We start from the raw sequence: 15,185 nt of genomic DNA, 5'->3' as shown, positions 1-15,185 counted from the left end.
AACCTGTGCAAGGGTTATCAGCAACGGATATCCGTCTATGGGAAGGATTTTGTCGATGGTTTTTACATCAGATCATCACAATTACGGGATTTCTGTCTTCAGTCCTCTTTACGACAACGCAACCTTTATCAGAACTGGTATCACCAATCTGCATAATCGTCATATGTGGGCTACAGACAATCCTCTTACAATGGTTGAGGCGTCTCATCAGCATCGTTTGCATCAATGCGTGGGCAAGGATTCTTGCCGACCGCACACTTGACCGGTTATTGCCCCACAAAGACTCTACGGAGGAAAGTACCTGGACTACCTGTGGAATATTCTGCCTGGGCTGCTTGAGAATGTACCTTTGGCAAATAAGGCACGTTATGTGGTTCCTGGATGACGGAGCACCACCCCACTTCCGCATTACAGTTCGCCGACACCGAAACACCTTTTCCGTACCTTAGATAGGACGCGGAGGCCCTGTAGCGTGGCATTCTAGAACACCGGATTTAAACCACTTGGATTTTTACCTCCGAGAGAATATGAAAAGCGTTGTGTATGCTGAACTAGTTGCTGATGTGCAGACCCTTCATCAGCGTGTTCCCGATAGAAGCTATACAGGGTGTTACAAAAGGGTACGGCCAAACTTTCAGGAAACATTCCTCACACACAAAGAAAGAAAATATGTTATGTGGACATATGTCTGGAAACGCTTACTTTCCATGTTAGAGCTCATTTTATTACTTCTCTTCAAATCACATTAATCATGGAATGGAAACACACAGCAACAGAACGTACCAGCGTGACTCCCAACACTTTGTTACATTAAATGTTCAAAATGTCCTCCGTTAGCGAGGATACATGCATCCACCCTCCGCCGCATGGGATCCCTGATGCGCTGATGCAGCCCTGGAGAATGGCGTATTGTATCACAGCGGTCCACAATACGAGCACGAAGAGTCTCTACATTTGGTACCGGGGTTGCGTAGACAAGAGCTTTCAAATGCCCCCATAAATGAAAATCAAGAGGGTTGAGGTCAGGACAGCGTGGAGGCCATGGAATTGGTCCGCCTCTACTGCCTGACTGCAAAACCACGTTCGTGACGAACACTAACCTGTTGATGCTACGTACTGATGTGCTTGATGCTAGTACTGTAGAGCAATGAGTCGCTTGTCAACACAAGCACCGAAGTCAACATTACCTTCCTTCAATTGGGCCAACTGGCGGTGAATCGAGGAAGTACAGTACATACTGACGAAACTAAAATGAGGTCTGACATGGAAATTAAGCGTTTCCGGACACATGTCCACATCGAGGAGGTACAGTACATACCGACGAAACTAAAATGAGCTCTAACATGGAAATTAAGCGTTTCCGGACACAAGTCCACATAACATCTTTTCTTTATTTGTGTGTGAGGAATGTTTCGTGAAAGTTTGGCCGTACCTTTTTGTAACAGCCTGTATACAAGAAGTCAAGTACAACATGAAAATGAGGCAAACAGTTTCCATATTAATTTAGAATCGTTGCTCCGTTCAGATGCCCCTACTGTTATCGATGGATTTCGTAGGTCTAAAACAAAAAGAGAATTAAGACGGTAATAAGTGGTCTGCATTCCGCAGATTAAGATTAGTTTGATTCATTAAACCTACCCTGAACTGGGAACACTACTGGTGTTTATGTGTGACACTCCAATACAGTGATGTCCATTGCATTTGCGTGAACGAAGTCTACACAAATATACGAATGCAGGAGCTGTCCTCTATTTTAACAGACTGGTAAGACTTCTTTTCTGTTATACTTACTACACTTCGGAAATCTCCCAAACTCCAAGAAGACAAAAACTTGGAATCGTCTACATGTACCAGCTGTTTTGATTCATGAACGATCAATGACTTTGTAAATAATATTTTTGGTTCTAATGTAGATCGCATACAATGTTGCTAGTTAGAGGGTGGAATACGAGAATTTTACTTTGAAATTCGGGAATACTTACTGTTATGACTGGTAAACTACGTACAAGCAAATACAGCGGTACGCATTTGCGCAATCAAAATGGATGGTATTGTTTAGGCACAGCATTAGTAGTAACTTACGCAAACTGCTGACGCTGACAAATACTTTGGCGTGATCGTTCAGAAATCAGTATGATAGACGAATCCCGCTGGGGAAGGGAAATACCTGACTGCGGTACACCGGCCGAAATTCGAGAAAGTTGAGCTTAATATGAATGATGTCAGGTACAATCATTGTGTATGGAACTTTTGTCTGAAATTCCTGCGAATTCGACATGACTGAACAAATTTAAAGGGCTCGGAAAAGTTAAAGCTATTGTTTTATAGGCGCAAAAGCAATGCAAACACAGTAGCAAAAAACGGGGAAAGGGAGGTTAGATTTTCACGAGCCGTTCGATGACAAGATAATACGGGACGGAGCATAGCGTCGCACTGAAAGAAATAACTCGGCCGCAGCCTTTAGGAAGGGACCATCCTGCAATTTACCTGAAGCGATACAGGGAAACCATGGAAAACATAAATCTGGATTGTCGGACAGGGATTTGAATTGCCGTTCTCCCGTATGCGAGTCCAACCTGCCTCCATTTCTGTCAATCCATTGGAAGACATTGTAAGGTTGTCGTGTAAGGCGAATAGAACTATTCACAAAATACGGATAATTGGTTTTTACAGAAGATTGTAAAATCGTATTAGTAAGTCCTGCTAATGTTCGTATTCAACGCTGAACAAAACAAAGGGTACTAGGACAGTTTTGCATTACAGCTATTGTTTAATTTTTTCGAAGTAATTTCCGCCACATTGAATAAACCTCTCCATCCTTCAACATCAGTCCCTAAACCAGTTCTCCCAAGTTTCTGTAGGGAGTAAGGCACACTCGTTGTTCCAAGCCCTCAGGAGATACTCATTACTTGGAAATTGCACTCCTTGCAGTTTCGTTTTCACATACGGGGACAGTGCAAAGTCGCTGTGAGCAAGAACTGGACTGTAAGGAGGGTGCTCAGGAAGCTTGAGTTCTGTACCCCGCAAATATTCGAGGCATATTTTGGCGCGGTAAGATCGAGCGTTGTCGTGATGGAGGAACCAAGCGCCTATTCTTGACTTCAGTCACAGAGTCTTAAAAATTGGATGACTTTGGGCAGGCACTGCACAGTGTACCACTTGGCTGTGACTGTCTTCTGTGTGTACAAAACACGCTCCACAATCCAGCTAAGTCTCGTCACCAGTCACGATGTTATTCACATACCGGAAACGTTCCTTACAAATTTTTTTAACATGTCCCGGCACCAAGTCACACATCGTGTAGTCTGTTCTTCTGTCAGTCTATGAGGCACCCAGAGACAACAAAATTTCTTTACTTGTAACTGATCATGCAGAATCGAACCAATTGCTGGTGCATTTAGCCCTATATTCTCTATCTGCTTATAGGTCACTAGCCTGTCGTCGTCTACCATTTTCCTCACAGCATCAATGTTTTCCTCCGTAACTGTTCATCGTGGCCTTCCCGTCCTCTCAGCGTCCTCCAGAGCCTCTTTGCAGTTCTCTGTACCACCTGACTATAGTTGTACGATCTCGACAAACATCACCGAGTGCAAGAGTCATTTCTTCAAAGCACTGGCCTATATTTAAACCAAGCGCGAAGTTGTATCGCAAAACTGTCCGAACCTCACTTCGTGACCACGATGCGACAGGTAACATTGCTAACCCTGCCTGTGAACGACTGCGGCCACAGGCTTGGCACAGCGGCTACAAGTCTTCTCAGAATGCAGCGACTTGTTGCGTCGTATTGCAAAACTTCCCTAGCCCTTAACTCACGAGGTGTGGTCTCTCAGACGGCGCGAAATTTTTGAACTCGCTCTCCAAGGCAAGTTGTGGTGGAATGCTCCTATACTCCCCCTACCGTCCTTAAGTTGCCAACCCTACAATGTTTTGTTGTCAGTTGTGTTATCGCCTTCTGTGTTTATTGTTGACACGTGTTATTGATAGGTGTTGGAGTCTCCTAGACCGCGCCTCGTGGCGGTCTATGGAGGAAGGTGTCAGTGATATAGACCAAGAAATAAACGAAGAAGACGACGACTTTACATTAGCCAGTGATCACTGTTCTGCTATCGAACAAGAGTATAATTCAGAGGAAGAACTTTAGGAAAATTGTGATGGGGACCTGTCTGCTTCTTCAATGAAATACTGAAAGTGTCTGTTAAAATCGAATGTGTTCTCAGTTTTGGTAAGAATGTACCTCCCAGCAATGATTATCAATTTGACAGGCTTTCTTTTTGTACCTATCGGGTAGAATTTTTAAGTTCAAATTTAAACCCTGGAGTTTAGTTTTATTTGGAAATTTATTTGCTACAGAGATTGTATAATTTTTCAGAATGTAAAATTTAGTACTCTAACAGTCTATTTATGTGTACTATTTAAAAGAACCACACAAAATTGTGCGCTTTTGTGTGATAAATAGTAAAATGCTGCAAGTTTTGTTCAGTGCAATAAAATAAACTAGAAGCATTTAAACAACACTAAAATAATTGTAAAAATAAATGATATATAGCATAAAATTTCAAATGATTTTTGCCTTAAATCTCGGTTTGAACATAGGGGTCCCAAAGAGCCCACCTCGTGGTGTACGTTACAGAAAATTCACCTCGCGAGTTAAGGGCTAGCAGGAATGTCATTCATATCAGGACAAAGTTATGGCTGTGAGATTTAAAGCTGTCATCGGGTTATGTTACTGTACTTCATGTTTTTATCATATGTAACCCCAGTCGATCACAATGACAACTAAAACGAAATTTAAAACACTTCTTTCGCGCAACATTCGCGAACGAAAAAGATTGTCACATAGCTAACTGACACCAAGTCGGCAACTGGTGCATAAATGTACAGCACGCGGCGCAAGGACGACTACGGAACTTTCATTCAGTTGATAATGTGAACTCATACATTTTAGCATATTGCCGGCGGGGATCCAAGCAAGGGTTATTGTTTAATCTTACTATAATGGACGTAAGATGAAAATAATAACCCTTGCTTGGATCCCTGCCGGCATCTTACTACAATGGACGTTAGCATGGAGAGCTACATCAACCAGTCTCTGGGCTGAAGACCACAACAACAACATAATGGACATTGTAACTGATTGCGGGAACCGAACGATACTGGCCTGAAAGGACATGAAATCGTTCCAGTTTCATAGCCACTGCTGCGCAAGAAAGTGAGTCATTCGGGCATGGCTACGCAATTAGCAATAAGTCAGTCAAGGTCCGTAACCGAGCAGAACCACGCTGTATCACACAGCTGTAATTTCGGTATCCCATGTTTCGTAGCAGACAGAATTGCATGCCGAAGTGTAACGAAGCCGTTTGTGAGAAGATGAAATCGAACTGAAGAAAATGTGGCAGTGAGATAGGTAATTTATTTATTATTTATTGGAAACAGCTTCGGGCAATAGCCCCTATAACCGAGTAACAAATTTTGACACATGAGGCAAAATGAAATCGTGGTTACTTTACACATAAGAGATGAATAAAGTGTAATCGGAATGGGAAGTAATCAACAATTCTGAGTTCCGCATCGAGTATTTTACTCCCTCGTTTTTTTATATATATAACACACACACCAATAAAAAATATAGGATATCCTCTTCGTCTGTACAGGAACCACAATTCAGAGAGAGTGTTAATTGTAACAAGTGTTTCGTCTGGTTGGTAGCCATGTGGCTTGCTCTTAATCTATTAATGGTGACAATTTCGTTCCGTTGAAGAAGAGAATTACAAAACCACAGGGAATGAGATTTGTGCTGTCTGACAGCTCAGTGCCACTTGCTTTTAAGTTAAAGTGCTCATTACATAACGATAACGATTCCTCCTTTGCGTAAACTGCAAACTGTCAACAGTACTGACAGTATGGAATGGATATTATACGGGGTGGGAGATGCTGATCGTTTTTGGCAAGCTGGTAATCGAGCTGATTATCCCTTATACCCACAAGGTACAGTGTTCACTGGAAACAGATCGATTTATGGAGATCTTCCGAACTCGTCTGACGTCTTAGGGTGCCCTGAGGTAGACAGTTTGAATATTTCCCCTAAGCTGCTTGTACAAGAGACAATAGAACACGCAAGGAATAGGTACGTATCAGGACTATGTCGATTTTTAGCTCTGTTGCATGTTGTGAGATAGCAAATAACGCCGTTTGGAGTCTGAATTCGGATGTTCATATGAATATTGTTAACAGTAGAACAAACATTCGTTTAGCATACAAAAATTATGTAACAGAACAAAAAAATTATCTGAAAGGAGTCAAATATCCATCGTTATAATTAATATAAAAACTGTTCATTCAAAGTAGCTAAATAAATTAAGGCAGTGTTTTCGGGAAATAATTATCGAAGAGCAAACCACCAGTCCTTATCCTACACCATGTTTCACGCCCAGTATTATGACAGCACACTAAATCCAGTTACTGTAGCTTATACCCAACGACCATACGTTGAAAGCGTCTCCCCACTACTTCATTTCAAATGTCATTACTAATTTTATGCGCATCCCTTAGTCTGTGTCCTCCTATTTTACTCTTGGCTATTCTTCCTTGCATAATGTACCCTCTGACTTCGCTTTAAGACCGTTGAGAACATTTATGCATTTGCACATTACGTTATGATGCGTTTAAATCACACTATCACGGAGAACCTGGCCATCTGCTAGCCGGGAAGGAAGGCTGTCCATCAATCTGAAAACTAGTTTGCGCGCAGAAGAGCTTTACTAGGTCTGGTTATACTGGACATAGCATGCACTTGTCTTCCTCCGATCTGTGAGCTGGCTTGTCTACCTATCCGTAGTGGGATCTAGAACTCAGCGCGAAATCTATCGCAAGAATGGGCGCCGTGATCCAGGAAATTAGGTACACCTTCTACTTGCCTTTAATAAGACGGATTTGTTGCGGCTTATTGGCAACTGGCCTTTTTTTATTACGCACAAAGCATTTCCTTGGATGAACGAAGTTCTAAATGATATGACTCATAAGTTGGGCATTGCTGTCCCTCCGCCCGCAACACAAATTACGGAAGGCTCCTAAAATTGCAAGTTTAGGCACTCCATCAACGAAACCAAAGTGAAGTTCTAGATTAATATTTTATTCTGAAAACGCGAACTAAGGAAGAAATACAAACCATGGATTTTCCCGTCATACTATGTTTATCAATTTTACAGTATAAAGAAAGCAACGCCTATCACATCAGCTGGCATCTGCCTTGGAGAACGACGATTGTCAAGTGTGTGAGGAGCGTAGCATTACAGATAAAAAGTGAAAAAATCTTTAGAGGATGGTGATTTTTCAAAAATAAGGGAATTTGTTTCTATTTTTCATTTATTGACCTACATGAATATTATACTCTTCAGAATAGACCCAAGTGCATATTCTACACTTGTGTTAGGGCCTTTTCCAATATACGATACACTTCTAGAACTCGAGCTTCTGATAGCTTTTAACTATCTTGGCGATTAGTTTTTAATCTCATCTATGCTTGTAAAACGACGACCCTCTAACGTTATCTTTACTTCTGGCGATAGAAAAGGCCCATGTCTGGCGAATATTTAAGCTAGGGCATCATTGCAGTATTGCTTTTAGTTAAAAATTCACGAGCAAACACTGGAAAGTGAGCAGGCGCATTATCGTGGTGCAAAAACCATGAATTATTTCGCCCCAAATCCGGGTGTTTTTTATTCGGATTGCTTCACGCAAACGACGCTGAACTTCTAAGTTGTACTCCTTATTCATCGTTCGACTCTCTGTTAAGAACTCCTGTTTCAACACGTCGTTAAAACTCACGAAAACAGTGAGCATAACTTTCACATCTGACGGCAGCTATCCAGCTTTTTTCGGTCTTCGCGATCCTCAATGCTTCCACCGGGACAATTCATCCTTAGTTGACCTCACATCCGTAAACCTAGCCGGCCGCTGTGACCGAGCGGTTCTAGGCGCTTCAATCCGGAACAGCGCTGCTGCTACGGTCGCAGGTTCGAATCCTGCGGTAGGGCATGGATGAGTGTGATGTCCTTAGGTTAGTTAGGTTTAAGTATTTCTAAGTCTAGGGGACTGATGACCTCAGATGTTACGTTACATAGTGCTTAGAGCCATTTGAACCGTAAACCCAAGCTTTATCGGCTCTTATGACACGTTTCTGCCCCGTTGCTGACAACATCTAGCGACAACTGAGCAACTTGCGATTGCCGCTGCTGTTGTTAGAAAGTCAACAATTTTCAGTCCTGTCACCGTCCATGTTTCGCCGATCGCTCATGATCATTTCTTTCTTTTTTTTCCGCCACTTCGTCGGCTGATGATGTGCTGGGGCGTACAGCGCGCTCGCCTTCTTCAAAGCCTTCATGGCCCACTTCGAAACGCTTCTACTGTTAGTAAATCCGTGTTTTACTCAGCAGAGTCATCAAGAGCAATACTTAATACGAGGCGTGTTTTTTAAGTAAGTACCGTTTTGAAATTAAAAAAGATGCGCTAAGATATCGCAATAATTTTATTTTTACATGAAAGCCTGTAGCTTATCTACTTTTCTACATAATTTCCGTCAATATTGAGGCACTTGTCATAACGTTGTACCAGTTTTTGAATACCCTCCTCACAGAAGTCTGCCGCCTGACTCGTTAACCACTCCATCACCACTGTTTTGTCTTCGTCATCGTCTTGAAGACCTGACCGCCCAGGTGTTTCTTCAAGTGCAGGAACAGATGGTAATCACTGGGTGCAAGATCGGGGCTGTACGGAAGATGATCTAGAGTTTCCCATCGAAAAGATGTGATGAGATCTTTGGTCTGATGCGCCACATGCGGACGGGCATTGTCTTGCAGCAAAACGATGCCCTTGCTCAACTTCCATGGACTGTTGCTTTGATTCTGCTGTGACGTAGGCCACCCATGTTTCATCGCCCGTAACAATTTGGCTTAAGAAATCATCACCGTCGTTGTGGTACCGCTAAAGGAAAGTTAATGCACTGCCTAAACGTTTGGTTCTGTGCACATCCGTCAACATTTTTGGTACCCAACGTGCGCACAATTTTCGCTAATTCAAGTGCTCCGTCACAATTCCATACAAAACACTACGAGAAACATTAGGAAAGTCATCCCGCAAGGAGGAAATCGTAAAGTGCCTGTTTTCTCTCACCTTATTGTCCATTTCCTGCAGCAAACTTTCATTAACGACCGAAGGACGCCCACTCCGTTGTTCATCATGCACATTTGTGCGGCCATCTTTAAATGCTCTCACCCACTTTGTTACCATTCCATCTCTCATAATGTTTTCTCTGTAAACTGCACAGATCTCACGATGAATATCGATCGCTTTTAGGCCTTTAGCACTAAGAAATCTTCACAGTCGGCGGGACTCACGATTATCGGAGGCATCTTAAACACTCACGATTATCGGAGGCATCTTAAACACTCAGTGCACAACGTAAACAAGGAAGGATCAGACTGTAATGGCATCAGTGCGTAGATTAAGGTACAGGCTTTCATGTAAAAATAAAATTGAGATATCTTAGCACGGCTTTTTTAATTTCAAAATGGTACTTATAAAATACTCCTCGTATTTCTAAAACTTTTCTGCTCTTTACTCACTTCTTATTTCAAAATTTAATACACATTCCCTAATCCATTTTTATTCAAAACAAATAACAAGGGATACTAAGTTACGAAACCAAACGTCGCCTTTTTGACAGCTGACAACACATTTAGTATCTATATAAAACATTCTTGGACTTCCTGCCGCGTCAATTCTGGGTAAAATCTCTAGCTTTCAACGATTACTTACATCGTGTTCGTCAGGAACAACTGTCAGTCAGCCGCTCCTGACGAAGAAGATGGAGGTAATCGTCGAAAGCTCGAGGTTTTACCCTGAACTGACGCGGCAGGAAGTCCGAGAATGTTTTATACAATAGTGCCGTCGCGAAAGACTTCGTTCTCAAATTAAATATCTGATATTACTGACAATGTACAGACATTTTTTATGTATGTTCACAAAAAAAAAAAATCGCGCTAGTCAGACTAATCCAACACGTGAAATCACAAAATATCCATTAGTTTTTGAATCCATGTCGTATTTGGTTTCTGTGCACTATTGTATTTTTATTGATGGTTGTATAACTTCAGAATAAAGTTTACATTCGTTGCTTACGAAGTAACTCAGGTGATATAGAACATCCAGGAAAATCTGCGTGCCTAATGTGTGTGTCTAACATACCGGTAGTCGTTGTCGGAAGTTCGCTTTTGTTTCAGAGAGTTGTAGTCACGTGTAGACGCGTTCACTGGCTCTAATCCGCCAGGCAACAGGCGTCTGGGTACAGCGATTCGAGTGCAATCCGAGCGCTGCTTTAATTTCATATGCGAAGGTGTTATTAAGGGATTACGTGGATGAGGCGTCCGAAAGAGGCGGAAGGCCTCAGCTGATTACCGCGACGTAGTCTGCAACCGGTGCACGTAATTGACATCTCGGCTACTTGTCAGGGAATACCGGCGGCTCTCTTCTAATTGAGATCCACGTGAATATCACTCAAGTGAAAAGGTTAACAAGTCGCTCTGACGTTCGCCTCGTGTTCTCTACAAAAGCGCCGCGGTTGTGGGATTACGAAAGACTGCTCACTGCTAAGGCCAGAAACAGCGGCGGAAAGTGATTAAACTTATACTCAATTGGTTGCTCTTTACCTGTAGTTCTTACGTAGGTTAGCTAAATTAAATACTGCATTGGTTTCCATAACTTAGGGAAACCAAATACTAAGGAAACAAAAGCATAGGGCACGAAAGTTCAGTGTGTTGCTATCGTAGCAGTACGGCATGAAATCAGTGAGACTGTAATCCGCTAACAACTCTGCATTTTTTTTTTTAGTATAGGGCGTAATTTATCTTACAGATCGAGGAAAGATAGCTGGGAGAGCCAACCGGCTCCGCTGGTGAACGAGGCACTGGGGAAGGCCAACCAGTTCCACTGGTGGACGAGGCACTGTTACCGGCAAACACTAAATAAATGCCTGTAAATAAATATGACTACTGAAGATTTACTACAGAGGTGCTGTCTCTACTTACCTCGAAATATGACAATAGTTTAGACATCGATGGGCCTATTTCATACTGACACGTTCCTAGTGTTTCTATCTGTGAGTAAATACATGCCTTTCCAGTATACTGCAATAACTTTACAAACTGTGTAATACTATGGTAAATTTATGATGATTACAAGATAAAGCCCTATGGAATAACTCTGCTCACTCTTCTATGACTTAATTTATTTTGCGTTTTTACGGTCACTGATGTTTTGTAGAGTTCGCGTAGATGCTTTTACGGAAAGACGGCTGTAATTTGGTACCTCCACAGGTTTTAGTCTAAGAGAAATAACGGAACGTTATCATATGTATTAACTAAGCCGGTGAACAATGTTACAACATATTAGTTTGCACTGAGTAAAAGTTGGATATCGGCAATCATTTTAAGAATATCAATCATGTCATAGTCCTTCCCACAAACAAAAGTCCTTCTACGAATAAGGTCGTGATTTTCATACGATAACTCCAATTTATGTGTTATCAACTCAGTTTAACAGCGGTTTGGACCTGCAACTGAGGGAACTATCTAGACTTTCTTTAAATACGAACGATTCGTTCAATATTTTATGATATCTGGTACATATTTTCTTATTATTCAAATTTTACTTTGATTAATGGAAATCAGTACACAGTCGAAAATGGAACTGGCTCGTAAGAATGACTGCAATGCGAGCGCTGATAAAAATGCAAATTAAAAATGAGAATAACTTTAACCTTTTCAGACCATTAACTTTTACCGTGTCTTAGCTGCAAAGGAAGTTTTTTTGTTTTTTCTTTTTTTTATGGAAACCTGAGGTAAACGTTTGTGAATGTTCAGACTTTTCATCACGCACATGTGCCAACAGTTGGGAATCACTACGAAAATATCAGCAAGTCAATGTAGCATTGCACAGCAGCTCGTGACTACCAAAATACACGGATGTGGTTAGTTCGCTATATTCCATTGTATAACTGAATATTGTTACTGTTATTTTGCATGGTTATTATTGAATTATCATTTTACTATTTATTACAATAGAGAATATTTCTAATTAGTTATTTTAGTCCACAAAATAAAGCCAACCGTACAAAGTATGTTCCGAAAAGGGATAGATATTTTTGACTAAATCTTGCACGTAAAATCATTAAAAAATCACGTAAGAGCATTGTCACATAAAGAAAATTTTTCCTTCCACTAGAAAAAATTCAGGGTTCAAAAATGAAGCCAGCGCATGGCTTATGCTCCTCTAATGATGAACCAATGATCTTCCCTGTTTCAGGGTATAGATGACATGAAGGTTCGTTTCAGCACATTGCTTTACTAGGCGAGGTAGTATTCTACTGGTTTGCTCTTGCATTCCTCCGTTATTTGAACTTATTTGCCCAGGTAATCACCGGAGTAACTACAGTTAAACGTGGACTCCGAACCACGATGTAATTCTGTACTTTCACCGACAGAAGTCATTGTGAGACAAGAAAGAAGCGTTAAGTGATCACTGCATCGACTGACGATTGGACTGCGGACACTTTGCCACGGAGCAACAGTGCCAGGTTTTGTCCCCACCTAAAAGCTGCACCACACCCTTAAATCTTGCGGTCCAATGAAGGCCAGGGAGCGCAATAACGCGATCACAACTGCGTCCTGCCCTTTTCTCGTCCCTCAGGAAGCCACACTACGAGCGATCCAATGGCCAACTAGCGTCCGCATTTGCGAGACGTCTTTATTCTTCTTAGCAATTATTAATTTTGGTACAGTATTCCTCCGACAATCGTAAATGTTGATACACGAGACCGTGACAAAAACATTAACGTTGTCGCCGGCTCTTTGTTGACACGCCGCATACAGCACGCCGCGTACACGTCGCGCGGTTTAACGAGCCCCCTTGCCCGAGCGCCAGTCCTCCTTGACCTTCTGAATCGCGCCAAGCCACATTCTTCGCACATGAGTGCTCAAAGCAATGGTTAACATTTGAATATCTACCTCGGCAGGGTAACGCGGAACTGTGCAACGGAAGACAGCCTCTCAAACCCTCCTCATTCCAGCAAGCAGGGGATCTAATGATCCCTTGCGTTTTCAATTCTGCATCCGTTGTATAAATCTTGTATTTGCTCTGAAAGCTTTTCTCCTTACTTGTGGATAGTTCTGGAGTACCAGTTAAATAATTTTCCATCGGACAACCTCTGTATTTAGCAAAATAATTTGTTCCTATAATCTAACAATTTCTTTCTGTAATCTATTGCACTTTCCTTAGTGATCGTTGTTGTTCTCAAGTAGTTCGTCACAGAGATTATTTTGTGAAATTCGATTATTGTGTATTTCCCAGTTCTTTTCTCAGTGATCTGATAACTCCAGTTTATAGTCAAAATATACTTCTTGAACGAAACGCGTGCAGGAACGCAGAAAATTGAGTCAGTTAACTTAGTCACTAGTAGTTGTTGCGAGAGTTAGCGTAGTTCCTACCAATAAAGATCGGGCAGAGGACATTTCTTGATTTCACAATTTTACATGTAGAGAGGCAGAGCTTGGCTGTAACATTATGTGATTTAGGAAGTACTGGTTGTGAAATTGTTTGATGATGATATGGTGTGGTAACATGACCAGCTGTAAATATTATAGATAAAATTTGCAATAATGTTTATATACCGAGCGAGACGGCGCAGTGATTAGCACACTGGACTCGCTTTCGGGAGGACGACGGCTCAATCCCGCGTCCGGCCATCCTGATTTGGGTTTTCCGTGATTTCCCTAAATCGCTTCAGGCAAATGCCGGGGTGGTTCCTTTGACAGGGCGCAGCCGACTTCCTTCCCCGTCCTTCCCTAATCCAATGAGACTGATGACCTCGCTGTTTGGTCTCTTCCCCCATAGCAGTCCAGTCCAATAATTTTTATAGAAAACTTTTATAGGATCGTGCTCCGTCCCTCATTATGTAATGGTATTGTCAAGATATAAATCAAAAACAGAACTGATAAACTACACCCAAGTCGTAACCTCCCACATGTTAGTTTTTATTGTTAACAACATCTCACCTTCTTTCTACATGAATATTTATGTATGCCTGCATATTGAAGATCTCCAATGCTTTAATCAGGAGCAATGATAGTCACCTTAGATTAATTATTTCTTGTAGTTTTCTTCCATACATGCTTTCGAAACCTACGACTACTCTAGAACACAATGTTTGTGTCTCCATTAGGTTTTTTTACAAAAATTTATTGTGGCCTTTGAACACTAACCATTCAGCCAGTCTCCAATACATGATATTTACACTTTAAAAGGTACATCCAATCACGTTCATCAAGCATATGCAGCCAGACCCTAACAGGATATTAACATTTGTTTATACTGAACAATGATGCATTCTCTTAGTAAAAAGTAATGATATATATATATCAGTATACAGCTTAATGTCATAGTTAGTTCGAGATACGACATGTCCCTCATTACATGTTTGTGGCCTCTTATCATGATGGGAAGACAATTCCGTCGGGCAACCGATAATAAACCGCAACAGATCGGTATTGTTAACAGTAAGTTACAGGTGTATCTAATTTCCTGGTTCACGACGGCCATTCCTGCCACAGTCACAAATCTTCCTTCCTTTCTTATTCAGAATTGTTACTGTTCTTTTTCTTCAGCTACTCACAAGGGGCGGCCATGACGTTGGGATCACGGATTTACTTCAAAATTCGTACACATTTAGTAGGCCATTAAAACAACATAATGAGCAACTAGTAAGATGCACGACTCTGGCATTTCTGAGAAAATCGCAAGAGAAGTTTTACGCGTCTGCTATGTAACTGGTGTATCTGTGCGTAGGTGCCGGACGTTAATGGTGTTCAAGTGGTTAGCGTTCGCGGTTCGTAACACGAACGAGTGTGAGGCGACGGATCGACGCCCGCTCAAACCATCATTTTTGTAGTGCAGGTGTAAATTCTGTGATACTAAAAAAAATTGCACCTGCACTATTCCTTCTTGCTACATTACCAACGTCTCACCGCTGCGCAGGTTAACTGATAAATGGGGCCTGCCTTAGTGTCTGCAGCTCGAAGCGTTGAAGTGAAAAAATAGTTCCGGGTCCCTTACCAGATTGCATGTATAGGGGATTT

At 41.7% G+C, this 15,185-nt stretch overlaps 1 protein-coding gene across 3 annotated transcripts in view; it reads right to left on the bottom strand.

The window, feature by feature from the left end:
• Positions 1-15,185, bottom strand: part of LOC124783694 (regulator of G-protein signaling loco) — a 243,733-nt gene that overhangs the window by 164,509 nt on the left and 64,039 nt on the right. The window lies entirely within an intron of this gene.

The sequence above is a fragment of the Schistocerca piceifrons genome, chromosome 1 (genome assembly GCF_021461385.2).
Source record: "Schistocerca piceifrons isolate TAMUIC-IGC-003096 chromosome 1, iqSchPice1.1, whole genome shotgun sequence".
Taxonomy (NCBI): Eukaryota; Metazoa; Arthropoda; class Insecta; order Orthoptera; family Acrididae; genus Schistocerca; species Schistocerca piceifrons.
This window is presented reverse-complemented; position numbering and strand designations above follow the sequence as displayed.